At 43.5% G+C, this 25,543-nt stretch overlaps 1 protein-coding gene across 6 annotated transcripts in view; it reads right to left on the bottom strand.

The window, feature by feature from the left end:
• The window catches only part of RPH3AL (rabphilin 3A like (without C2 domains)), a 214,025-nt gene extending 188,569 nt beyond the window's left edge, over positions 1-25,456 (bottom strand). For 3 of the 6 annotated variants that reach the window (XM_030222367.1, XM_030222369.1, XM_030222363.1), the window contains exon 1: positions 25,216-25,382. The gene's annotated coding sequence lies outside the window, so the exon portion shown is untranslated. Of the gene's footprint in view, positions 1-25,215; positions 25,383-25,407 lie in introns of those variants that run through there. The other 3 variants (XM_030222368.1, XM_030222365.1, XM_030222366.1) reach the window with 2 other exon arrangements.
• Positions 25,457-25,543: the final 87 nt, after the last annotated feature.

Raw genomic sequence — 25,543 nt, forward strand, 5'->3', positions numbered from 1 at the left:
ACAAGGAGCTGCAGTGGGAATCGAACCCAGTTCCCCAGGATCAAAGTCCACTGCACTAACCACTAGGCTACTCCTCCACTCCAAAATATTTGAATAGATTTGTATTGATGTGTGTATGTATATATACATGCATACAACACACACACAGTACATCGCATGAGCAATGGACTACATGGGAAGAGTCAGTGTCTGTTGCTCCAAAAATCTGGTTTTCCCCGACGTAATTCTTGATACACCATCTTTCTGTGGTACAACCAATGAAACAACAGAAATGCAGCCAGAGATCAAGAAAATGTAAAGAACTATTTCTCATAGCAATGATCATGGGATGATCTTCAGGAGAGGGGGCTCCCTCTGAGGGGGGACTTGCATCTGTACACATTTCCTGATATCCATTGCTCCAAGGATGTACAGTACCTGTAGACCCAGTCAGTCATTGCGAGGATGTATGCTACTACTGCCTCCTGTTAGGATGAGGGCATTCGGGGATGTGGAATCAGTGGTTCCCCATGATGAAAATTTTCTAGTATTCCGGAAATCTACCAAGTGAGAATTAGTAGTTGAGGGGGGTTGGGAAGAAGAGGGGCCATGCTGTAGGGGTCTTTATAAACAAGAGGTTATAAGGAAAAAAAACTCACTGAGATTTTGAATCTGAGCCAATACGCCCCCAAACCTGAGGAAGAGAAGGGAGGGAAAAGGCAGATGGGAGGGATGGGGGATTGTTAAAGGGGGTTCTTTGGGGGGGGGGGATTATTCTTATTAGACTGTGTGCATTTTGTTTTCTATTATATGAAAATTAATACAAAATGTTTTTATATAAGATGATTCATAAGAGTTGTTGGCGCTACCAAAGAGAAAGCTCTCATCCACCGAGTTCCCCTTAAGATTTCAAATGAATATAAAAGCCTACCTCTTTCCTGTGCCTTAAGTTTAAAGGTTATGGAGTCCTGACAGGTGAGAACTATCCCTTCTTCCTGTAATTTGTTTATTACATATGCTGCAATTTTAGATATTTGTTTGTATTTTTGGATGGGTGTGTGTTTGTTATATTACTAATGCCTCTTTTTTGTTTAACCTTCTTTAACTGCTTTTATGATATAAGAATTAAATATTTTTCTATAAACTGTTTTGAAAGGTGTGTAACACTTAAAAAAAAAAATTAAAAATGTTATTTTGGGGGGGAGTAGCCCAGATGCATCATGTGCTGGCTGGTTGTGAAATGAGGAGTAGCTGAGTAGGTGCATTGATTCTTCGTTTGCTGTTTCTTCTACCTTTTACCCTTATGCGCATACCATGAGGAAGGGTATGGTCAGGGCTGGCCCGGATGTCCTCCCCTTATCAGCAGATGATAGAATGTTTCACCGCTGCAGCTGCAAGGACAACCAGACATGAGGGTCTTGTTATGTGGCAGTCAGAAGGAGAGACTGCCACTTTGAAACAAGATGTCACACTGTCCCCTCCGGAGACTAATTAACCACCGTGTCCGGTGACGTTACCAGCGTTTCCAGCTGGGTTGGAGAGACCGGAAGTAGCGGCTAATCTGGCCCTGTGTGCAGGTGGAATGCTGAGCTCTGCCTCTCGGTTAGAGGTCACTGAAAGAGTAATGGCGTTGTCCCGCAGTAGTCACTTTAGAAAGCCTGTGGAAGCTACTCCAGGACACGAAAACCACTGTTTTCAAAACTTCTCAAGCGGTAACTTCTTTGAACTCTAAGGGGGCCTTTTACAAAACCACACTAGGTTTTTAGTTAAGGTAAAAAATCAGCTGGTGGTAAACACAGACAACCATAGGAATGATTTTTACAACGAGATTAAAATGCTAGGCTACTCCTCCACTAGGCTATACTCCCATAGCCACACTATAAGACTTGTGAGTGAATCTTTATAGAATAGCACTTAGCAAGATGTTCGTACAATTCCAAACTGTTGCCAACGGCGATAATTGTTAGCATCCAATCATTGGCGCTAGTTGGCTCATTAACCAATTTAGTTGCACTTGCATCTTAGAATAGCATGCAATTTTGAGCAAGTTTGCGCACCATTTATAGAATCTGGGGGAGTCTGCTTTCCTCATGTAATTCTTGCAATGCCTCTATAATAACAGACTTTGGTAGGCTTTCTACTGGAAACAAACCTGCAACAAGGTCCGAGTGCTAAGCGTAGCAGTGGAGTGGAGGAGTGGCCTAGTGGTTATGGCACCAGTCTTGACATCCAGAGGTGGCCAGTTCAAATCCCACTGCTGCTCTTTGCGACCTTGGGCAAGTCCCTTAACCATCCCTTTGTCTCAGGTACAAACTTAAATTGTGAGACCTCCAGGGACAGAGAAATACCCAGTGTACCTGAATGCAACTCACCTTGAGCTACTACTGGAAAAGGTGTGAGCAAAATCCAAATAAAAAAATAAAATAAAATAAACTATGTGGCAGGGTAATGTCTAATACTCTATGGTTGTGCTGCAAGCACAGCTTGTCTCACATTAACATGATTGTTGTATCTGCCAAAAAGACATTTGGTCCAAATCATTTATTTACACAGGGCTGGAGGCATCGCCACATTATTATACAATAAATAGCCAATGAATATGACACTTAGCATATTTCCATGAGAGTTAGATAAGGCAGTATTTTTTGCATTTATTGGAAGTTGGAAGGTGCTACAAGTTCACATGCTGTTTTTTTAGACTAGGTGTAAAGTATCTGAATTTACGTAGAGACAAATGTATTAAATTATCATGAATCCACTGGTGCGTGGATATAAAAAAAACTGCAATTTTTAAGCAACAACTGTACATAAAAATGGAAGGGAAAATTATGAGCTTCATTAAAATAAACTCACCACGAGCAATATAAGAAACTGCCTGGAAGATGATTATTTTCTAAGATGCCTGTACCAAATCATGGGAAGAAAATCCTCAGCGGAAACCAAACAGTTCCGTCAGCTCCAGACAAGAGGTTTCAGACAGACACCTTGTATTACTCAGCCCCCAAAACAAATATGTGACATTTATAGGAGGACTGCAAGGCTGGGATTAAAACAAGACCCGGATTCAGCAGCAAAGAGGAAGCAGCTGGAACTGAGACATAAAAGCCTGTGTATACATAAAGATAAAACCTAGCAGTAAATCATAAAACTTTAATCAAGCAGAAGGCTATATAGAAAGTCAGATGCCAGGTGCTGCCATGCTAGAGACCCATATTTGATTTGTATCATCGCCCCACGAGAGATGAGAATCTACTGAGATTCCACAGGTGGCTAAAATCCATGGAAGACAATTTCTGCATTCTCTACCCAGCCAAATATGTTGGCACACAGGAAAAGCCGATGCAAACCCAGGTATAAACAATAAAAATATTAAGTAAAGGATGTCGCCCTTCATAGCAGTGAAGGTGTATTTTTAGCCTGTAGAGTTGGGGCAGGGCCAGCCCTACAAAAGAACAGCTGTTTTTTTGCACATGCTCTGCTTTTCAGCCAATACTAACTTGGGAACATATGGCACCCACAATGAATTTCACTCATGGCCCCTGATGAGAAGTCTGGAACCAATTTTGATACCAGCCTCTGTTTATTGGGCAGAAGAGACTGAGTATACTGGAGAGGACATGCCCACAACCAAGATGATTAACAACTGTAAATTGGGCCCTAAACATGGATCTTCTTTTCTCAAACTCTCTCCTTCAACCGTTCCTCCTCCCCCCCCCCCTCCCCGTCACATCCACTATTTTCCTGTTTTCACCTCTCCTCAGGTCCCCACACTTACTTACTTCTTCACAAATAGTGTGGGGAAAACTATAGGGTCTAGTTCCCATTGTGTCAGCGGTAACAGGATGCAAGCGAACAAGCGTGGGGACTGTGCAAGCAGGTGGAGTGGTGTAGTGGTTACGGCAGTGGGCCGAGAACCAGGAAAGCTGGTCAAGTCATTTTCAGGCTCCACTAGAGTACCAAAGGTGGCCTGCTCCCAAAGACTGATATTTACAGATGATGTATCCAAGGTATAAATCTAAATACAATTAAGGGAGGGGTGTGATACCCTGAGCGAGGGTTTAAGGTGGGCCTGTGAAATAACACAGCCAAAGAGATAAATGAAAACAAGTATTTATTTAATTGAATCCTGAGACCTGTTACATCAGAGGGCCATGAACACAAGGTAAAACACCTCTGTAGTTCAATAACTACTACTAATCATTTCTATAGCGCTACTAGACATATTCAAGAAGCAGTCTTAAGCAGGCCTCTGGCTGGCAGGCCCAGAACACAGTCTGTGGCTGGTGGGACTGTCACAACTCAAACACAGCCTGTAAGACCTTCACAGTTTTTCTCCAGCAGGACCTCAGAGCAAGGCTTGTAAGTCTCAAACAGGAAACAAAAGTGGCTTACCTCAGCCAGTTCACAATAATTAAACATAAGTTATAGTGGCGTATGCTGGGGCTTGTCTTTTATACTTCCTGGTTCCGACTCCACCCTTCCCGGCTCACTTCCTCCCGGGGTGGGACTAGTGTTCTTAGGGTGACTCAGGCTGTCTGAGGGACAATTCTTAAGGATAAGGGGCCGTGTTCTATAAACCCTCTCACAGGGGGGGATTCATCAGGTATGGTAAAAGATCACCCTTTGTCCCACCTTGATTCTCCATGGACTCAGCAACCTGCAGGATCCCGATACCACAGGTTTCTGAATCCTGCTTTAGAGGAATAATGTTGCTTGCGAAGCAGCTCACAAGCAGCGTTATTCCCGCGGCCCAGGAACATCAGACCTCAAAACAGCGGCTTGATGGTCCTGGGCCACTAGCTCGGGGTCTCCGAAACATCCAGCCCTCCCCCCAATCAAGCAACCTCAGGATTTGAAGCCCCCTGCTCCCCCTCCCCCACCTGAAAGGTTGCATTGGTGATCCAGGGTGGGGCTCCTCGGACAGGAAGCAATGACGAAGCCACATACCAATCCGGAACTACCACAGCAGCCCAACAGCAGTTCCCACCCCCCCAGTGCGTGCCATTTCCGGTGCTAAAAATATATTTCCAATTTTGTAGTGCCGGTGCTTACCCAACGGTAATCAGGCGGCACCACACGCTGCCCAGTTACCACTGGGTTAGTGCAGGAGCCCTTACCGCCGCCTCAATGGGCAGCAGTAAGTGCTCCTCCCCTCCCAAAAAATGGCTGCACGGCAAGTGGTTCACTTACTGCATGGCCATTTATTTCCCCCCCCCCAAAAAAAGACAGCCTTTTACCCGCTGCAGTAAAAGGGGGCCTCATTGGGCGTCAAAAACACACGCTGATGCTAGCTCAGGCCCCCTTTTACCGCAGTTTAATAAAAGGCCTCCTTAGTGCACAATCAAGTTTAATACACAGTTTTCCCAATAGTTAGCGCTATTCAACCGGCAAGGAATGGCTTCTGACCAGTTAAATAGTGTTTAGCTGGCTAACCGCTAACAGGTCTCAAGTACAAATCTTCGTTTGATTCCGACTTCTCCTTCAAAAGGTAGTCAACTCTGGAACGCTCTACCCAGACCTATCCGTTCTATCAAACACTACCTACCCTTCAGAAAATCTCTGAAAACCCATCTATTCAAGGAAGCTTACCCAAACGCCTCGTCCTAACCCTATTATCCCATCTATTCATCACCTGGTCCTGCAACAACGGCTATAACTCCAATTTTCTGTTTCCCTATACTTACCCCAACCTTTTCTCTGATTATCTCTATCTAGCCTAAAACTAACTCTTAATAATATTACTATTATTAATAATAATATTACCTATCCACACACCTCCATTATTCTGCGTCTCCATTACTCTGCTAAGATTTACCTGTTTTTCTCTACACTTTGCTTTGTAATCCTTTTATTATGTAAGCCGCATTGAACCTGCTATGAGTGGGAAAATGCGGGGTACAAACGTAACAAATAAATATTCAGTTGGAGATAGCCGGTTATCTCCATTGAATATTCACAGTTAGCGTGATATAGCCAGCTATCCACAAATATTGAAACAATGGCCAGCTCAAGGGTCCTTTTATTAAGGTGCACTGAAAATGGCCTGCGCCAGTGTAGGTGCGTGTTTCGGACAAACGCAGATCCATTTTTCAGCGCGCCTGTAAAAAAATGCCTTTTTTTTTTTAAATTTCAGCCGAAAATGGACATGCTGCACCTTACTGCCACCCATTGACTTAGCGGTAAGATCTCACGCGTTAACCAGGCGGTAATGGTGTACATGTGTACAATGCCTTTTACTGCCCGGTTAGCACTGTGTGCCGGAAAAAATTATTTTCCAGCGCACAGTGGATGCGTGTAAAAAAAATGAAATTACCGCCCGGACCATATGGTAACCGGGCGGTAATTTAAATTGATGAGTATAGGCAGCTACGCAGCTTAGTAAAAGGGCCCCTAAGTTTAGCAAGCAAATTGGACACAGAGTCCTATCTTTGCTCGCTGTTAAACCTAACCGTCCAGCGCTGAATATTCACGTGCCCAGTTAAGTTAGAGACAGCCAAAAAAAAAAACCCCAAATACTCAATGCCAGTCACTGGAAACGGTCCAGCATTGAATATCTTGGGTCAGCACCGACCACGGGACATATGCGGGCTGCCTCCCACTGGTCGAATTTCAGGCCCTGTAAACTAAAAAAAAATGAATACTCAACGATGATTTGCATATGACAAAAAAATTCTAACGTATGTTTAGAAAAAGTATTTAACATGAGTGAAACAACTGAAAACTAAACCAGCCCAAAAAAATCCAAAAACAACATTGAAGGATATTTTGCCCGTGGCACGTCCTTACAGCTGAGTAATGGCTCTAACTGGACCATGAATGCTTTTGGGCAGTAGCAGCCTCCACGACAGTCCTATATCAGGAATCAAACCCTGGCATCTCACATAGCTGCGAGTAGTATTATCACTCAGTCACCCAGCTGCCAACATGAGAATTATTATCGAATTGTGATTTGAAAAAAAGCTCAGTCCTTCTTACAGAGGGAAGGCAGTCAGTCATCAAGTGGAGTCAGTATCACTAGGTACCAGAAGACTAATTTGTTGGTTGTTGGCCTGCTATGTGCATTATATAATTTGGCCTCAAAGAGGCTTTCTTCACCAATTTAATCAGAAAACAAAGTACTCAGATGACACTGTGCATATGTGATTAGTCTTTTAAAGAGAGAGCAGATACAAATGGAAAGCTTAGCAATCACACAAGAACAAATCCTATTTGGGATATATCAATGCACATAAGCTGTGCTCAATTTCCAGGGGAACTGCTTAGAACTTGGCTCTCAGGCAGCAAAAAAGGAGAGGGTTCAACAGTACACAAAATACAATGACGAAAAACAGCACCCCCATTGCTACTTTCCTGAAGCAATTTATTGAGAATTTCAATACGGTTCTTTTTGAACCTCATCAGGAAGCCAGTGGTACAATTATATTGAAACTATTAGGTTTTTAAGAAACATCCATATTGACCCCTGAGGCAAGTGCGGTTGAGCGCCGAAACACGGCCCATGTCAGGTCATTTGCAATAAAGACTTTACCACTGTTCCAGTTCTGGAGGCCTTTTGTGCTGTTTTTCGTTGTAGAACTTGGTTCTGCCAATTCTTTTCAGACTCTAGAGTCCCTCTCTTCAAAGAAGAAAGGGGAGGGAGGGAGACTAAGCATAGCTGAGAACAGCCTCTTTGTTCCCTAATCCATCCCCCTCCCCCAACTTCTTCCCCTTGGTCTGCCTGTCCACCTTCCTCAACTCCACTGTTCCACATCCTTTTTGTCTACAAATTAAGCTCTGCACCTAAGAAGCCTCACCCCACCCACCTTCACCCCAGCATTTTTCATAATCAGAAAGCCTACAGCTGTGGGAATGGGTAGCCACTAAGGCTAACATGAAGTTTGTATTTAGGTAAGTCCTTACGATAATACACGAGATCTAGAGTTACAATTGCCTGTGTAGATTCTCTGTTCTCAATCTAATATCCAGCTCAATCAGCTACCAGTGGACACCTATCATGAACTGTCTACAGTAAATCAAATTTCTCTTGTGTGACTCGTCAGGGGGATTTGACTACATAGTCCCTTTTTATGGAGTTCACTGTCTTTTACACGCGTCTCTTGAATGCTGTCTATTCCTGGCCCCCAGCCCATCCAAGAAGATAACTTTTCCAGTCTGTCTGCTAGGATGATCAAGACTTGGTCACCAGGCTCTTCTAACATGGAGGCTTTTTCAGCCAAGAGACACATCTATTTCAACAAAGGCCGGGAAAGACCGGAATATTTTCAAAACAGTTACTGCATCGAGAGAGAGAGAAAAAGAGTAACAATTTGTTGATGAGGATTTAAAACTGCAGGAAACTGATCTACTTTTTGGGCTTTATCAGGTACTTGCCATCTGGACTGGCCACTTTCAGAAACAGGACGTTGGGCTTAATAGACCTTCATCTGACTCAGCATGGTTTTTCTTATGTTCTACGAGGAATAATTTAATAATTTATATTCTGCCTTTTCATTTCAACCAAAAAGTGGAAGGAAGGTGGAATATATAAAACACATTAAACATTTTAATATGAAGTAAATTTACTGACCCACAACATCTGATACAAAATACTACAATTCCAGACCATGTTCACACATGTAAAAACAGTACACAGTATGAATAGCCGCCCCATGAAAGCACCACATCCTTGTCGTCATCCTGTTCTTAGTTTTCAGCATTTTTTAAAACTTTAAGCAGTTTGACATAATTTTCAACTCTAATGGTATATAAGGTATCCTATATAATAATTCTCACCTCCAACAGGATGTGCCTGGGACCATGCCTGCCGGAAGTAGTCTGCTAGGCAGGCACGCACTGACCTCAGTCAGTGACAGACAATTTGGCAAAGCAAAACAATCTGAGTGCTGGCCATTAGGACACAGGGTTGATAGGAGAGTTTTAAAAGACTGAAGGAACCGAAAGTGTTAAATGGGGGGAGTGGGGGGAGTTCTGAACGACATGAACATTTGGGAAAGGCAAACAATCTGAATGCTGGCCATTAGGACACAAGGTAGATAGGAGAGTTTTAAAAGACTGAAGGAAACGAAAGTGTTAAACTGGAGAAGGGGGGGGGGGAGTTGTGAAGACTGAAAGACATGCAAATTTGGGACAGGAAAACAATCTCAATGCTGGCCATTAGCACACAGGGTACATAGCAGAGTTTTAAAAGACTGAAGGAACCGAAAGTGTTCGGGGGGGGGGGGGGGGGGGGGGGGGGGGGGGGGGGGGGGGGGGGGGGAAGTTCTGAATGAATGAAAATTTACGAGAGGAACACAATCTGAATGCCGGCATTTGGACACAGGGTAGATAGGACACTTTAAAAAAAAAATGAAGGACGTGAAAGTGTTACATCTTGGGGAGGGGTGAGGAGGAAGCGGTGGGGTATCCGGATACTGGGCGTTAGGGCCACGGGGGTACATAGACTTTTGAAAGCCTTAAGGAACCCAAAGTGTGGGAAGGAGGAGGAAAAGGAGGGGGAGGGAACGGGGTGAGGGGCATTAGGAACAGGGGAGGGGCCCTGCCACACACTCTCATTCTCACACACACACTGTCACACAGACAGTCTCACTCTGTCACACACCCGCACATTCACTCTGCTCTCTCTCTCAAACATACACACTCCCAGGAAAACCTTGCTAGCGCCCGTTTCATTCATTCCAGAAACGGGCCTTTGTTACTAGTATAAATAATGAGTGGAGTGGAACAAGTGGATGTGAAGCGTCTGTTCACGCTTTCCAAAAATACTAGGACTATGGGGGCATGCGATGAAACTACAGTGTAGTAAATTTAAAACAAATAGGAGAAAATGTTTCTTCACCCAACGCATAATTAAACTCTGGAATTCGTTGCCAGAGAACATGGTGAAGGCGGTTAGCTTGGCAGAGTTTAAAAGGCGGTTAGACGGTTTCCTAAAGGACAAGTCCATAAACCACTACTAAATGGACTTGGGAAAAATCCACAATTCCAGGAATAACGTATAGAATGTGTGTACGTTTGGGAAGCTTGCCAGGTGCCCTTGGCCTGGATTGGCCGCTGTCGGGGACAGGATGCTGGGCTCGATGGACCCTTGGTCTTTTCCCAGTGTGGCATTACTTATGTACTTATGTAATTCCACATATTAGGTATCATGCCTGAAAATGTCCTATTTCTAGTTTTAACCATCCTCATTCGCCGTCCCTGGAAGGACCAAATTCTTCAACTGATTTGATCTAAGCATCCAACAGGGACTACATTGCTGCAAATTCTCCCTATAATAGCCTAATCCCATGATAAGCTCTACTAAATGCCAACACATAAGCTTAAATGTATCCTTAGCTCCACTAGAAGCCAGTGAAGGATATTAGAAGTAAGGTAACTCTATCCACTGGGCACTGAGTCATCAATCTGGCTGCTGCATTCTGAATCCTCTGCATCTTCCCAATTGTTTATCTGGGGAGCTCTACATAAATAGCATTGCAATAACTTATACAAAAGTTAAAATCCTGAGCTCTTGAATAACGTACACAGTTGGCAAACCAACCTCAATTTATCCCAAGCCAAGATGGCCACTGCTGTTTCCTGTGGTTCCAAAGACAAAGTAGAATCTACTAATTTTTTTTTTGTTACATTTGTACCCCGCGCTTTCCCACTCATGGCAGGCTCAATGCGGCAGGCAATGGAGGGTTAAGTGACTTGCCCAGAGTCACAAGGAGCTGCCTGTGGCGGGAATCAAACTCATTTCCTCAGTTCCCCTGGACCAAAGTCCACCACCCTAACCACTAGGCCACTCCTCACTCTCAAACTCTTAACCTCAGATTTTACTTGAAGGGATACTTCATTACATAATGTCGTCTGATTTGATGCTCCCCTGGATGCAGATTATAGCTCACCCATAACACTTCTGTTTATCCATAATTCAGTAACAGCCTATTTTCTCACTAGCCAGACCCTCAATTGCTGAAAACAATCCTCCACCCCTACCTAACATCCCAGAAAAAGATCCGATGTTTTTCTCATTAAACGATGCAATGTAATTGTTAAAATAGCATAAACAGTGTCTTTTGTAGACATTTGCAACTTTTCCCCTGGATTCTATATAGCGCGACTGAAACTGCACATGCAAATCCAGTCATATTCTGGATTTGCATGCACGATTTACTTAACAAGCCAATCAGTACTAATAATTGACACTTGACAAGCAACTGACACTAATTAGCATTAATTTGAATTTACACGCACAACTTACTAGGCATATTTCTGTCAAGTGGTGCATGTAAATTCTAATGAATTGTCTATTGCTTATGTTTGATGTATTCTTACTGTATACTAGAGAGCTCCGCGGGGATGGAAGCAGTTCTGCGGGGTCCCCGTGGGGATGGAAGCAGTTTTGCGGGGTCCCCGTGGGGATGGAAGCTGCACCAGCCTCTGATCTACCGAGTACCAAGTCCTTTGAGTGCTGTCTCCTCCTCCTCCTCTTCTTCCTTGCTTTAACAGCACAAATGTGGAAAGTCTTCCATTAAGGAGGTGGTAAAGACACAAATGAAGGCGGAAGTCAAAAAGGCATGGGATGAACACAGAAGATCTCTAATTAGAAAATGGAAGTTATAAAAAATGTAACCTTAAATGGCAGCATGTGTGTGGATGTGTCAAGTGACGCTTAGACGGCGACTCTGTGATGAACTAGGGCTGATACCGGACAGATTTGTATGGTCTGTCTCTCATACATGGCAATCTGGTTTAGGATGGGCTGGAAAGGCCTTAGACAGCAACTTCAGTGGCTGGAACATAAGGACAATGCTGGACAGGTTTTTACGGTCTGTGTCCCACAAATGAGAAGACAAATATACTGGAGTGGGCTTCAACGTCAACTCCAGCAGTTGGAACATAAGGATAGGGCCAGATAGACTTCTATGATCTATGTTCCAGAAACATGAAAGAAAGACAATAATCAAGTATATAATATCACACTCGTTAATCATGAATTGATAATGAGTGTGACTATTGGGCAGACTGGATGGACCGTTCAGGTCTTTATTTGCTGTCACTTACTATGTTACAATTAATCCTCTTTGCTCCTGGGCTGATGCACAGACCTCAGTTCTGACACAGGCATGAGCATCGGATGTCACCTGACCTACTGGCGCGTGCATGTGGTGACCTCTCAGCACACAGTGCCAGCAAATCAGAGACAAATCTTACATGTGCACACTAGAGTGTTCCAAGTTTCAACTGCCATTCCTTCCTTGCCTACAGTGCTGTGGCTCAAATCCAGAAAGAGACTGGAGGGAGCTGACTGGAATTTTCTTTTATGTACCATTAAATTCTTACGGGGATGGGTGGGGATGGGTTAAATTCTTGCGGGGACGGGTGGGGATGGGTAAGATTTCTGTCCCTGTGCAACTCTCTACTGTACAGCGCCTTGAGTGAATTCCTTCAACAAGGCGGTAAATAAATCCTAATAAATAAGGGGTTGGGGCCATGGGCGTAGAATGGGCAGACCATGGGTATTCTGAAAATCTATGCACTGTTATAGAATACACCTGCTCCACGCCTAACTCAGGTGCTGGTATTTACTTGGCGTAAATGGGCGCACCTAGAGTTAGGCACAGACGTGGCCACTAGGCGTATTCTATAAACCGGCTAGGCATATTCTATAAAACATGCCTAAATCTAGGCAAGGTTTACAGAATACGCCTAGGTGGAAATACTTTCAGCGCCGATTTTTCAGGCGCCATATATAGAATCTAATCCTTTAGGCTCTTTTCACCTTTTCAAAATTCTCTTTATAGCTGTATAGTGCCTTTGTTTAAAATGATAATATTGTGTCAAATGAAGAAGAGACAACCCAGTGTGCATTTCATTAGCTCTTTAAGTCAATTACAATTTACAATTATTCATCTCATTTTTTCCTTCAATAAATCAGAAACTAATCAAAACAGCTAGCAGTACCTGACTTGAATATTAAGCAGGGAACACCAAGACCTGCCTGTTATGAGGATAACCAAACTTATACAGACCCATATTCAAAAGCACAAATGTGGTTAGTAGCAGCATGGCCAACTGCATCATAGGTTCTTTGTAAAAATAAATTGAAACCACTTCTATCTATAACTTTGACCATTCTGCTAACATGAGATTGCTGCTACAGCTTGAAGTAGCCATTTTGGAAAGCCAGCCACTAGGGGCTGAAGTGAGTGCAATTCACTCCTGCCCCCATCGACCCACTGGACCACCAAGGACTTCAGGTAGGCCTGTGGGGGGGAGCTATCCTAAGTTGCAAGGGAAGCATTGGGGAGGGGGTCCAGCCTTATGAGGGAGGTGGTTTTAGCCTTGGTGTGTGTGGGGAGGGGGAAAATCAGAAAGAGTACAGGGCTTTTTGTTTTTTGTAATATGTGGGTGCCGTCCAATATTAAGTGCTGCCACCCACACAGCTCACTGGCTGAATTTAGGGCAGCTTTCACCCAGTAAGATACATAGGTGTCGGCACTGAATACTACTGGCATCTACATAAATGGCAGCTCCTCAACTTTGCCCCTCGTACTGTCCCTGACCTGCACACTTCAGCCATGGTCACTTTGTGCTGACATGCTACAGGACTAGCCAGTTAAGAGCCACTGAATATCGGTAATCTGGTGGCCACGGGCAATTTAAGAAGGCAGGAGCCTCTCCTGCTCATTTAAATTGTTTCAATATCAGACAGATATATGTTTAACAGCAAAATTCAGCCACTAAACTGTAAGTATCATAGGTAATAGTAAGTATAACTTTAAACAGATTTGTTTAAAATTATATCAGAGTTCTTGGCAGCCACACATATATTTTAGCCTGCTGAAAACACTCATAAAACTTACCAGTGGTTCCCAAACCTGATCCTGGAGGCACCCTAGCCAGTCAGGTTTTGCATGCAAATCTTTCTCGTGAATATTCAATGTGGATATCCTGAAAATCTGACTGGCTGAGGTGCCTCCAGGACCAGGTTTGGGGACCACCGATGTACATTTAGGGGTAGATTCAAGAAAGTGTGCCAAAAAATATGGATGCTAAGTGCCAATTCTATAATGGTAATTTGTGTGCATGGTCACTATAGAATTGAGCTTAAGCCAACGTGTGTGCACCTAACTTTAGGTGCAAGCACTTACTCCATGTCAAAGGCCAGTGTAAATGGTCATGTCTAAAGTAGGCAGCTGCACAAAGAAGTGGGAAGTGGACCAATGACTCCAGAGACTGGGACAACTCAAAACTTTATTGCAGACTCGACACAGATCTGTGTTTCGGCCACAGGCCTGCCTCAGGAGTCTTTGATAGTCTGAGCTCGGATGTGGAGTCCTGGTGTAAGGGGGGCAGCTGCACATGTAAGCTATCAGACGTGCAATTACAAGACATAGGCCTGTTCCATCCATGTGCATACCCCCTTTTTAGTAGCATGCTATAGCATTAGGTGTTAAGTTTATAGACAAGTGCCTAATGGGCTCATTTTCAACAGAGAAAAACATCCACAAAAGTGGCACAAATCTGCATTTGGACTTTTTTCCCCACAAAAACGTCCAAACTGGTATTTTCACAACCAATTTTTAGACGTTTTTCTACGAAGTCCGTCAGAAGTGCGTTCAAATCACAAGGGGGCATGTCAGGGGCATGATTTGGGCGTTCCTAACACTTGGACTTTTTTCAGCCATAATGGAATAGAACAAAACCATCCAAGACTAACACCAAGATGTTTTGAGCTAAACCTGTTTTTATAACGAATAAGGAATAAAAAGGTGCCCTAAATGACCAGATAACTACTGAAGGGAATCAGGGGTGACTTCCCCTTACTTCCCCAGTGGTCACTAACTCCCTCCCACCCCCCAAAAATGTGATTAAAAACATTACTTGCCAGCCTCTATGCCAACCTCAGATGCTATACTGAGGTCAATTAAATTAGCATGCAGGTCCCTGGAGTAGTCTAGTGTTGGGTGCAGTGCACTGCAGACAGGTGGACACAGGCCCATACCTCTCTCTACCTGTTACACTTGTGGAGGAAACTGTGAGCTCGCCAAAAAACTCACCAGAAACCCACTGCACCCACATACAAGTGCCCCCTTCACCCGTAAGGGCTATGGTAGTGGTGTACAGTTGGGGTGTTGGGTTTTGGGGGGTTCAGCAGACAAGATAAGGGAGCAATGGTGAGATGTGTACCTGGGTGCATTTTATGAAGTCCACTGCAGTGCCCCCTAGGGTGCCCTATTGCTTTCCTGGGATGTCTGGGGGACCAGTCTACTAAAAATGCTGGCTCCTCCTACATCCCAATAGGTCACTTGGATGTTTTTTTGTTTGAAAATGGACCAAAAAACAAAACGTCCAAATCACAAAACCTTGTTGAAAACAGTATTTTCGAAAACAAAATATAGACTTTTTTTTTCTTTTTTTTAAAATAACCTTCTTTCCTATTCAGATTTTGGACATTTTTGCAAAACGTCCAAAGGTCAGGCTTAGACGTCATATCAAAAATGCCTCTCCACGTGTAATTATGCCCGTACCTACAAATTAGTGCCAATCAATGCCACTTAAGGGCTATAACTGGTACTTTAGGCCAGTTGGCACCTAATTTAACAATTCAATTAGGCACTATTCTGTAACTTGTGCGTCCAAATTGCACAGTAGTGAAATACATGAAGAAAGAGCAAGTTAAAGAAGACGAGGTGGGCTGATAGGGTGTCTGTCTTATTGGATTTTTTTTAACATCCACAGCAGACATCCTCCCATTTGCTATTCGTGTCATCAGTACTTTTCATGATCTATTAAGCAAAACTTTTCTTTGATCATTAATACTGTAGTGCTGCAGATTTTTTAACTGGAGAATTAATATATGGGGGAGGGGGTGGTTGAATCCCACTTCTACCACTGACATATCTTGTGACCTTGGAAAAGTCACTTATCTCCCATTGCTTCAGGTACCCCATTTAGATTGTAAACTCCTTGGGGGAAAGAGACATATTTGCACCTCAATACTTATCACTGCGCAGCACTGCTGTGTATAACCCATAGTGCTATAAAATTGTAATTATTATTATTATAAATCAGAATCCTGAAAAAGTTCAAGGCGGTGTTTTGACAGACTGATAGTGCTCTGATTCTGCATTGCCAGAAAGGTTAGCTGTACATCTGAACAACCTCATTACGCAATCGACAATATACAGGCCAGACAGCTCCTGGCATTTCAAACCTTTTGTCTAAGGTCTCATTGACTCAAGCAACTGACTGTCTGCTGACAGTGAAACCCAGCGAAAAAAGGAAAAGGCAACATAAATCAACGTTTGAAAGGTGTTTTGTTTTGTAGCTCTGACTTCCCTTTATTGATTTCCTGTTGATAATGTTTTCCATAGGTCAGAAACACATTTATGTATTTTCATAGCAGAACTATAAATTTTACTAGCAAGAACCACATAGGCCTCAAACATACTCTCCTAAAAACAAAACAGCACTGACCAACAATTTTTTTTTTTTTTTGAGGACCACAACTAGGACCAGGAACAATGAAACGAGTAGCCTTCATTTGCAACCACTGCAGTGGACTTTGATCCTGGGGAACTGAGTTCAATTCCCACTGCAGCTCCTTGCGACTCTGGGCAAGTCACTTAACCCTCCATTGCCCCTGGTACAAATAAGTACCTGAATATACGTAAACCTCTTTGAAGGCAGTATATCAAGTCCCATTTCCCTTTCAGCTGGTTATAGTACAAATAATCTTTGACCAGGAATTGTACAAGCATGCTCTTTACAAAGAGTATCATTGCGGTACCCAAGTCTGACCAGTAAGTGTTACTGGTACTTCTGACTGATGGCCCCAAGACTTCATCACCCCTGGAGGCTGTGAATGCTGCCTCAACAGTATCCATGGCCAACCCAAGAGGAGGAGCAAGTCTTGGTCTAGGAATTCAACTCATAAAATTCAATATTAAAAAAAAAAAAAAAGGTTATTAGGATTAAAATGAGGCAAGCAATTCCTTCTTCTTTTGTCCTTCCATTTAAAGTTATTTCTTTTCACCAGTGAGCCTCATACAAGGAGCATCCTGAAGCAACAGGAAATCCTAAAAGATGCTGCAAGTTCTGCATCTCACCACAATCAAAGGTCTCATGTCAGAGTATCCCCATTTTGCTAATTTGGGTATGGAACTGATTTAAGGCCTTTAAGGTCAGGGCCGGTCTTAACAATTGCGGGGCCCTGTGCAGACCAGTTCACTGGGGCCCGCGCCCCTGCTCCCACGCCCGTGCACCCCCACCCCCCACCATAAGCCGTAATTTATCAGAGTTTACAAGGAGGTTTAGAACTCTGGGAACCCTACCTCACCCCGTACCTTGATGTGCATCCACCACATTTCAGTAGAGAGCAGCAGACAGTGGCAGCGATTTTCATATCCTGTCAGCTGCCGAGCCCGGAGCCTCCTCGCTGCTGCATCCTGCCCTTGCAGAAGCAGGAAGTGACATCAAAAGGGGGTGGGATACAGCAGCGAGGAGGCTCTGGGCTCGGCAGCTGACGGGATATGAAAATTGCTGCTGCTGTCTGCCGCTCTCTACTGAAACGTGGTGGATGCACATCAAGGTACGGAGCAGGGAGGTGTTCCAAGACAGGAGGACAGATTTGCCAGAGATGCGGGGCCCCTAGCAGCGCGGGGCCCTGTGCGACCACCCCTGTCGCCCCTGCCTAAGACCGGCCCTGTTTAAAGGTCATCAATTCCTTTTTCTGCCCAAGCAGGAAGCTGCTCAGTCACTGTGATGTGCATGCTAGTCACACGTAACATGTCTCCTTGTGGAGAGTCACAGGTGTTGTGTTAACTATTTTGGGGCCCTTTTACTAAAATGTACTAGTAAATAGGTTTAGCGCATCCTAATGTGGGATTTTCCCATGCACTATGGGCCAAATTCTATACGTAGCATCTAAAAATCGGTGCTGAAAATTTAACATACTTAGTGCGATTCTATAAAGGGTATGCATTCTTTATAGAATCCCGCTTAGCGCATAACTGCGCCTAACTGTAGGCTCCTGCAATTAGGCCTACTTGTAGGCACCTACAGTTAGAAGTGATTCTACATGTGTGTATATAAAATTGAGGAACGCTCTTAACCACACCCCCAAATAGTTACAAACATTAGGATTTAGATGCAGATCGTTATAGAATATGATGTGTGTAAATCCTAATTAGGGCCAATTAGTGCCAATTATCAGCATTGATTGGCTTGTTATTCAATTAAGTTACACGTGTTAAATTGAGCATGCATAGCTCTAGGTGCCATATATCGAATTTTGGCGTAAGATCATTTCAAGTGCAGCCATATATCAAGAACATAGCCAGACCTGTTATTTTGGGTGGGCCCTTCCCATCCCCACCCCAGTCCATACATACAAATTTTTTTTGTTAACTTTCCCTCTGCCCCCCCCCCCCCCCACTCAGCATCCGCTCCTCACTCCCTCCCCAGCTGGCATCCGTTCCACTCTTTTCTTTACCCCTCTCCCCGCCGGCATCTGCTCCTCTCTCTCTACCTGGTCTAACCTGGCAGCAATTCCAGTAAACAGGCTGCACAAGCCCTGAAGGCTTCCCTCTACCACATCCCCACCAGTGAAGAAACAGGAAATTATGTCATCAAGGGAAGGATATGGTAGAGGGAAGCCTGCAAGGCTGGCACAGGTTGACTACAGGAATTGCTACCAACAATAGCTCAAAGGTAGATGGAGGCGGTATGGGGAATTTAGAGAGAGACAGGCAGTTGCCATGAGGGTGAGAGAGAGAGAGAGAGAGAGAACATAAGCACTGCCACGCTGGGAAAAGACCAAAGGTCCATCAAGCCCAGCACTCTGTCTCCGACAGCGGCCAATCCAGGCCCCAAGAACCTGGCAAAAACCCCAAAATGTAATAACGATCAATGGACTTTTCCTTCAGAAATCTGTCCAGACCCCCTTTAAACTCAGCAAGGCCAGCTGCCGTCACTACCTTCTCCGGCAATGAGTTCCAGAGTCTAACTATGCGCTGAGTAAAGAAAAACTTTCTCCGATTTGTTTTAAAGAGAGAGGCATGAGGCACCACCAATGAGGTGCTTTGGGGGCCACTAGACTAAGTGGGCCCGAGGCAAGAATGGGTGGGCCTATGCCCACCCACAGCTACACCACTGCCGTATACTCAACTTTTTCAATTATTTCATTTTCTGCCTGTGCACTAACGTTAGCATTAGCATGTGGCCACTGAAAAAAAAAAGTTACATGAAAACCCTTACTGCCTCCTATTTAGGAGGCACTAAGGGCTCCTACAGTGGCCAGTTAGCATACTAGCTGAATAGCGCTTCCACACCCACTCTCCACTCCAATATGCCAAACATGGTTGATTGTTCATATACTGTTGGGAAACTGTGGGGTACAAATGAATAATAAATAAATAAATATACATTAAAGAGAGTCATACTGAGACACCTTCTTGTGGTAAGCTGCTCCACTAAAGGTGCCAGTGGTTACATTTTCCTCCCTGTGGTTTTTGTAAGTGTTTGGATCCTAAGAACTAGCTTGTAGTTCTTTGTTATGTAATCAATTGGAGTGGAGAAGTAGCCTAGTGGTTTGTGCAGTGGACTTTGATCCTTCCCACTGCAGCTCCTTCTGACTCAGTGCAAGTCACTTAACCCTCCATTTTCCCAGGTACAAATAAGTACCTGTATATACAATGTAAACCGCTTTGAATGTAGTTGCACAAACCACACAAACGCGGTATACCAATTCCCTTGCCCTTTCCAAAGTACCTCATGATGGTGGTGTTGAGAGATAGAGGAAAGCGGCAGAGTAATATGACATTTCTCAACACCCTCTTCAGTACAAGGGTTAAGATTCAGCACCAGGCCTATACAGACTTGGAATAAAATCAAATCAAACTTGTTCACAGACAAATTGTCGTTCTAAAATAAGTATCAGCTGATTCAGGATGAAATGTTCATAAAGTTTGTTGAAGCAGCAAAACAAGGAAAACAGCTACAACTTCTTTGGTTTCTATCTAGTTTCAAAGGTGCACCAATACATGTACCTCCAGATTTTGGATATATGATCTGTCCTTACACATGATTTGAAGTCTTAAATAATGACAGAGGAAGAACATAAGAACATAAGCTTTGCCATACTGGGACAGACCGAGTACAAGAAGTCCAGCATCCTGCTTCCAACAGTGGCCAGCCCAGGTCACAAGTACCTAGCAAGATCCCAGAACAGCAAAACAGATTTTATGCTGCTTATCCTAGAATATGCAGTGGATTTTCCCAAGTCCACCTTAATAATGGCTTGTGGACTTTATGGACTTTTAGGAAATTAGCCAAACTTGTTTTTAAACCCTGCTAAGCTAACTGCTTTTAGCACATTCTCTGGCAATGAATTCCAGAGTTTAATTACTCATTGAGTGAAGAAATATTTTCTCCAATTCATTTTAAATTTACTACTTAGTATCTTCTTTGCGTGTCCCCTAGTCCTAGTATTTTTGGAAAGAGTAAACAAGCGATTCACATCTACCTGTTCCATTCCACTCAGTATTTTATAAACCTCTAACATATCTCCCCTTAGCCGTCTCTTTTCCAAGCTGAAGAGTCCTAGCCGCTTTACCTTTTCCAAGTAGGGAAGTTGTCCCATCCCCTTTATCGTTTTGGTTGCTCTTCTCTGTACCTTTTCTAAATTCCACTATACTTTTTTTTCAGTTACGGTGACCAGAACTCCACACAGTATTCAAAGTGTGGTCAAAATGGAGTGATAAAAAGGCATTACAACATTCTCAGTTTTGTTTTCCAATCCTTTCCTAATAATTCCTTAAGAGCTCGGATACGTCTAAAACAGACTACGTAAAATTCCTACAAAACTGGCTGACTGCTCCAAATCAGCTTTACAGGAAACAAGCATCTGTTAAAAAAAAAATGGTGAATGGCTGCCAGACCAAATCAGGGCACGTTGTGGGGGACAGGGGGTTCCTGATGACCTTAACTGCCTGGGGGCCCAGATCACTGTCAGTCTGCCCCTGTTGCCAGGTACTAGAACCTGGATTGGCCACAGCTTGATGGACCTTCAGTCTGCCCCAGTATGGCAATGCTTATGTTCTTATGGCTGATGGAGTAATGTTAAGCGTCGGACCCATATCCTTCTTGCAGTGTAGTGCTGCAATAATAAATGGGTAAAAGGTCATAGATTTGATATACTGCCTTTCTGTGGTACAACCAAAGTAGCGCACTGCCTGCTGTTTGCTTTTTGGATCTGGTTTAAGAACTTTACAGAAGGTTGAAACTCATCGAAGGTCAGGTCTAAACTGTTACATTAGAATCTCAACGTCATTTTATTTATCAGTCACTTAATTAGCCCTTTTATAAAGCAGCCAATCCGGAACTACTGCCGGGCTACTGCAGGAGCCTGGAGGTAGCTCCCACGTGCTGCCCGGTTACCATCAGGTTAGTGCAGGAGCCCTTACCACCATCTCAATGGGTGGTAGTAAGGGCTCTCCCCCCCCAAATGGCCACTCGGTGTTTCACTTATCGCACGCACGGCCATTTCTTTTTCTCAAAAAAAAAAAGCCTTTTACCCACTGCGGTAAAAGCGGGTCTCAGCGTGCGTCAAAGAGACGTACTGATGCTAGCACGGGCCTCCTTTTACCACAGCTTAGTAAAAGGGCCCCGAGTCTTAACAAGCAGGTCTGATTTTATGAAGACACATTGTTCACCTGGTTTTGCAGTCAACAACATTATAACTCACTGACTGCATCCATGCTTATTATTAATTTTACTTGTGTTTATACTATTAACAAAATTGTAACTTATGTCAAGCTGTACCTACTGTACACCAGTTATTTGTAGCAGATTGCTAGTTGCCTCTTTGTGCGTCTCTTACAGACACTATAACAGACACTTATTTTTACACACATTTTGGCAAATTGGTGTCATTTGACAAGAGAAAGGCCCTCGACATTAGCAGATATGACCTTAAGTTTCAGAATGATGGCCTCGACATGTTTAATAGTTTAATTTATTTGATATACCACCTTTATAACATAATTAGTCAAAGCGGTTTACAATAAAAATACACATAAAATCAGAAAAGAATTGAGATCAATCCCTCACGCACATCATCATATTCCTGCAGATCTGAGATAATATCTGCCCTGGTCAGCTGCATGTCCCAAATGCTTTCTGAAAAAAGTATGATTTCAATTGTCACTTAAAATACTTAAAAGACACCTCCCCCCTCAAATCCTGAAGACGACCATTCCATAAAAATGGAGATTGCAAACAAAACAAAAAAAAGCACTCCTTCAAGTCACCTGCCCAGCACAGTCAACAACTGAACTGATATTGACCTTAATGACCAGCTGTTAACATAAGGACAAATAATGGATACTAAAGTTGCAAGTATCCAGGAGTTCTCTGGTACAATCCTTAATGTTGTCATAGTTAAAAACTTTATACAAAGGGCTATATTCCACTGGAAGCCAATGAAAATTAACATACAAAGGGGTAACATCCCCCAATAACCTAATTGCTGCATTTTGTAAAGTACTTAACCTCTTTAAGAGGTAACATGTCATTCTAACATAAACCACATTAGCATAATCTAATTTGGAAATTACTAAGGCATGTAGAAAAAACATGCAAGGTTGCCTGATCAAAATACAGCTTTACTGCCCACAACATCCGCAAAGTACCAAAACCCGAACAAAGAACCCGAGTTACTCAAAGTGCAATTCCAAGTCCAAATGGCTCCCAAATAATGGAAATCCTCACACAGCTGAACTTTAGCCTCCAAATACTTTCAGCAGAGCATCTGGTCTTGGAAGGTACCCCCGTAAACCAGGATCAGTTTATGCTGCTGCAACCAATCAGAAACTGAACTCAAACCAAGTGAGACTACAATGCCACCTCACCAACATCAATATGCGCCCTGACATCTCAGAACCCTGATTGATACGGAGATTACGGACAACCCCCCCCCCTTCTCTAAAAAGTCCATCAGTTGGCACAAAACTAATTTCTCCATTACTTTTGCACATAAATATAGATTGGAAATAGGTCTATAAATTCACTGCATTCATGATTTCCAAGTGTGCTGGTCACCTTGTCCCTGATGTTTGTGACATCACCATGTCATGGCTGTGTGGTGATACTTTCTAACAGGATAAGGAAACAGCAAGAAATATTGTTGTAACACTGTATATCAATTATTCCAAGAAATATTTCATTTTGTTACATCCTTTTATAAATAGGGACCAGTAAATGTTAAACTGAACAGCAAACAAGGAGACAGACCTTCACTGTCAATTAAAATGTTCTATTACATATTGTGTTGACGTAAGTAATATGCCATACTTTATACTGTTTTTGAATATTTTTACTGCTGTAATTGCCTATTGCTCATGTTTGATCTATTCTTACGTATACTGCCTTGAGTGAATTCCTTCAAAAGGCGGCAAATAAATCCTAATAAATAAAATAAAGTTGGCAGAGTTCTAATAAACTTATGCTAATTCAATCACTGGGTATTCTTTAAGTTCAGTTTCTTATATATTAAATATATGTAGATCAGAAACTATAGTAACAGTGGAGGAGTGGCCTAGTGGTTAGGGTGGTGGACTTTGGTCCTGGGGAACTGAGGAACTGAGTTCAATTCCCGGCATAGGCAGCTCCTTGTGACTCTGGGCAAGTCACTTAACCCTCCATTGCCCCATGTAAGCCGCATTGAGCCTGCCATGAGTGGGAAAGCGTGGGGTACAAATGTAACAAAAAAAAAACCTCAAAATCATAACATACAAAATAATAAATTAAATATGTGCTTAGTTTTTTGGTGTATATACACAGACTCAGGAACTGAGATGTTATAACACCTTTACATACATCATAGCATGCCCTGCCTCCTCCTAATAAAACTGTAGCTCAAGCAAATTCTTCAGAACAAAATTGTTTGTATAAATAAAGCTGTTACTTAGCTTAAACAGTGGATCTGATACAGTTGCTTGGTGTGTATAGGTCATTCAGTGCAAGTTCCTGGTCAATGTATTACTTTTATGGTGCAAAATATCTTCATTCAAAACATCAAACAAAACAAATTCCCAAGTTCCCTACATGGACCATGTTTCGCCAGCATAGCGGCATCTTCAGGGGAACTAAACTTTGGAAGGAAACCCACTCCAAATCGATCTCAGTCCTGTTATGATTTTGAGTTAATATAGTTTCTGATCTACATATATAGAGTTCTAATAAACACATATCTCTGTACTTCTGTAATCACTATCCACAATTTAAGTGTTGGGGGGGGCGGAGATTAAAAACATGTTTATAGGATGTAACACGGTAGGAAGGCAGCAACACTAGCATTGATACCATACAAAAATATCCTACAACCTTGATGAATCTGGGTGGCTGACTTACAGGGGCAGCATGAAAACAAAAGGGCTCCTATTTTCAAACAGGAAAATGCGACAGAGTGTATAATTGATAGCAGCCAAATTGTTTTAAAATGTTATAGAACAACATGTGTTGGGCAAATGTGGCAGCCATGAAGTCCCAGGATCCTTCCAGTATTTCTGTGGCTCTCCTGTCTTACTGGGGGAAAAAAGAGGGGGGGGGGCTGTACTGGAGATTATGCTCATGCTTGTGCTCCAGTCTGCACTGCTAGTTATCAGAATAACCCCTAGAGCCTATGAGGGCAGTATGAGACAGACCTCCTAATAAAGAGTGTGTCAGCTCCCAAAGCTAGTCGACACATGTATTCAGTTAGCTCACTGAGAAAGTATCACCTGATACTTTTATTGACCTTTATTTCCGGGCATTCAAGGGAACTAACAGTAACCACACTACTTTCCCCTTCACAGGACCATCAGGACTAGTTCTACGGAGAAGTCGGACCGGATGGTCTCCAGGAACCATCAGCAGAACATCTGTTCGGTGGTCTAACTGGGAGTTCGGTGGTCTTCTGCCTGCCTCCCCCCCCCCCGATCACACGGTTGAACATTTCAAAAATAGTTGGGGTGCCAAATACAATACAACTCACCCCTCCATGCCTGGACATAGTGAAGGAGCTCGCTGAAGCAGCCCCTTCAAGCCCACCCCGACCAGCTGGGAAGTGCAGCCACCTCCCACAGATGCACAAACACTGAGGAAAGGAAAGAGAGCGCACGCGAGGAGGCACGAGCTGCAAGAGAAGCCCGAGAAGTTTTAGATCAATTAACTCTCAGAGGGAGGGGGGAAACTAAGAACATTATTTACGTTCTCAGACGAGACTGGCTCCTTCCTTTGTCAGTCAGGCAAGAAACCAATTCTGCAACCCTCCACCGTCCCACAATGGAAAAGTATTACCGGACCGCAGCCTTGGGAGTCCCAGAGAACGGGAACTGGCACCGCGCACAGGCCTCCCGCTCCCTCCCGCCGGAGCTGCCCCGATGGCTCTCTCGAACTTACTTCACCTTTAGGCGTTCCAGTTTTTGCCTGGTGCTCCCCCTACCGGCGCGCGGCGGTCATTAACTACGGTGACATAAGCAAAGCTGCAGATCCAAAAGCTGAACAGCACTACTTTCAGCGCGGAAGGATAGCGGGT

Source organism: Microcaecilia unicolor, chromosome 13 (genome assembly GCF_901765095.1).
Source record: "Microcaecilia unicolor chromosome 13, aMicUni1.1, whole genome shotgun sequence".
Lineage (NCBI taxonomy): Eukaryota > Metazoa > Chordata > Amphibia > Gymnophiona > Siphonopidae > Microcaecilia > Microcaecilia unicolor.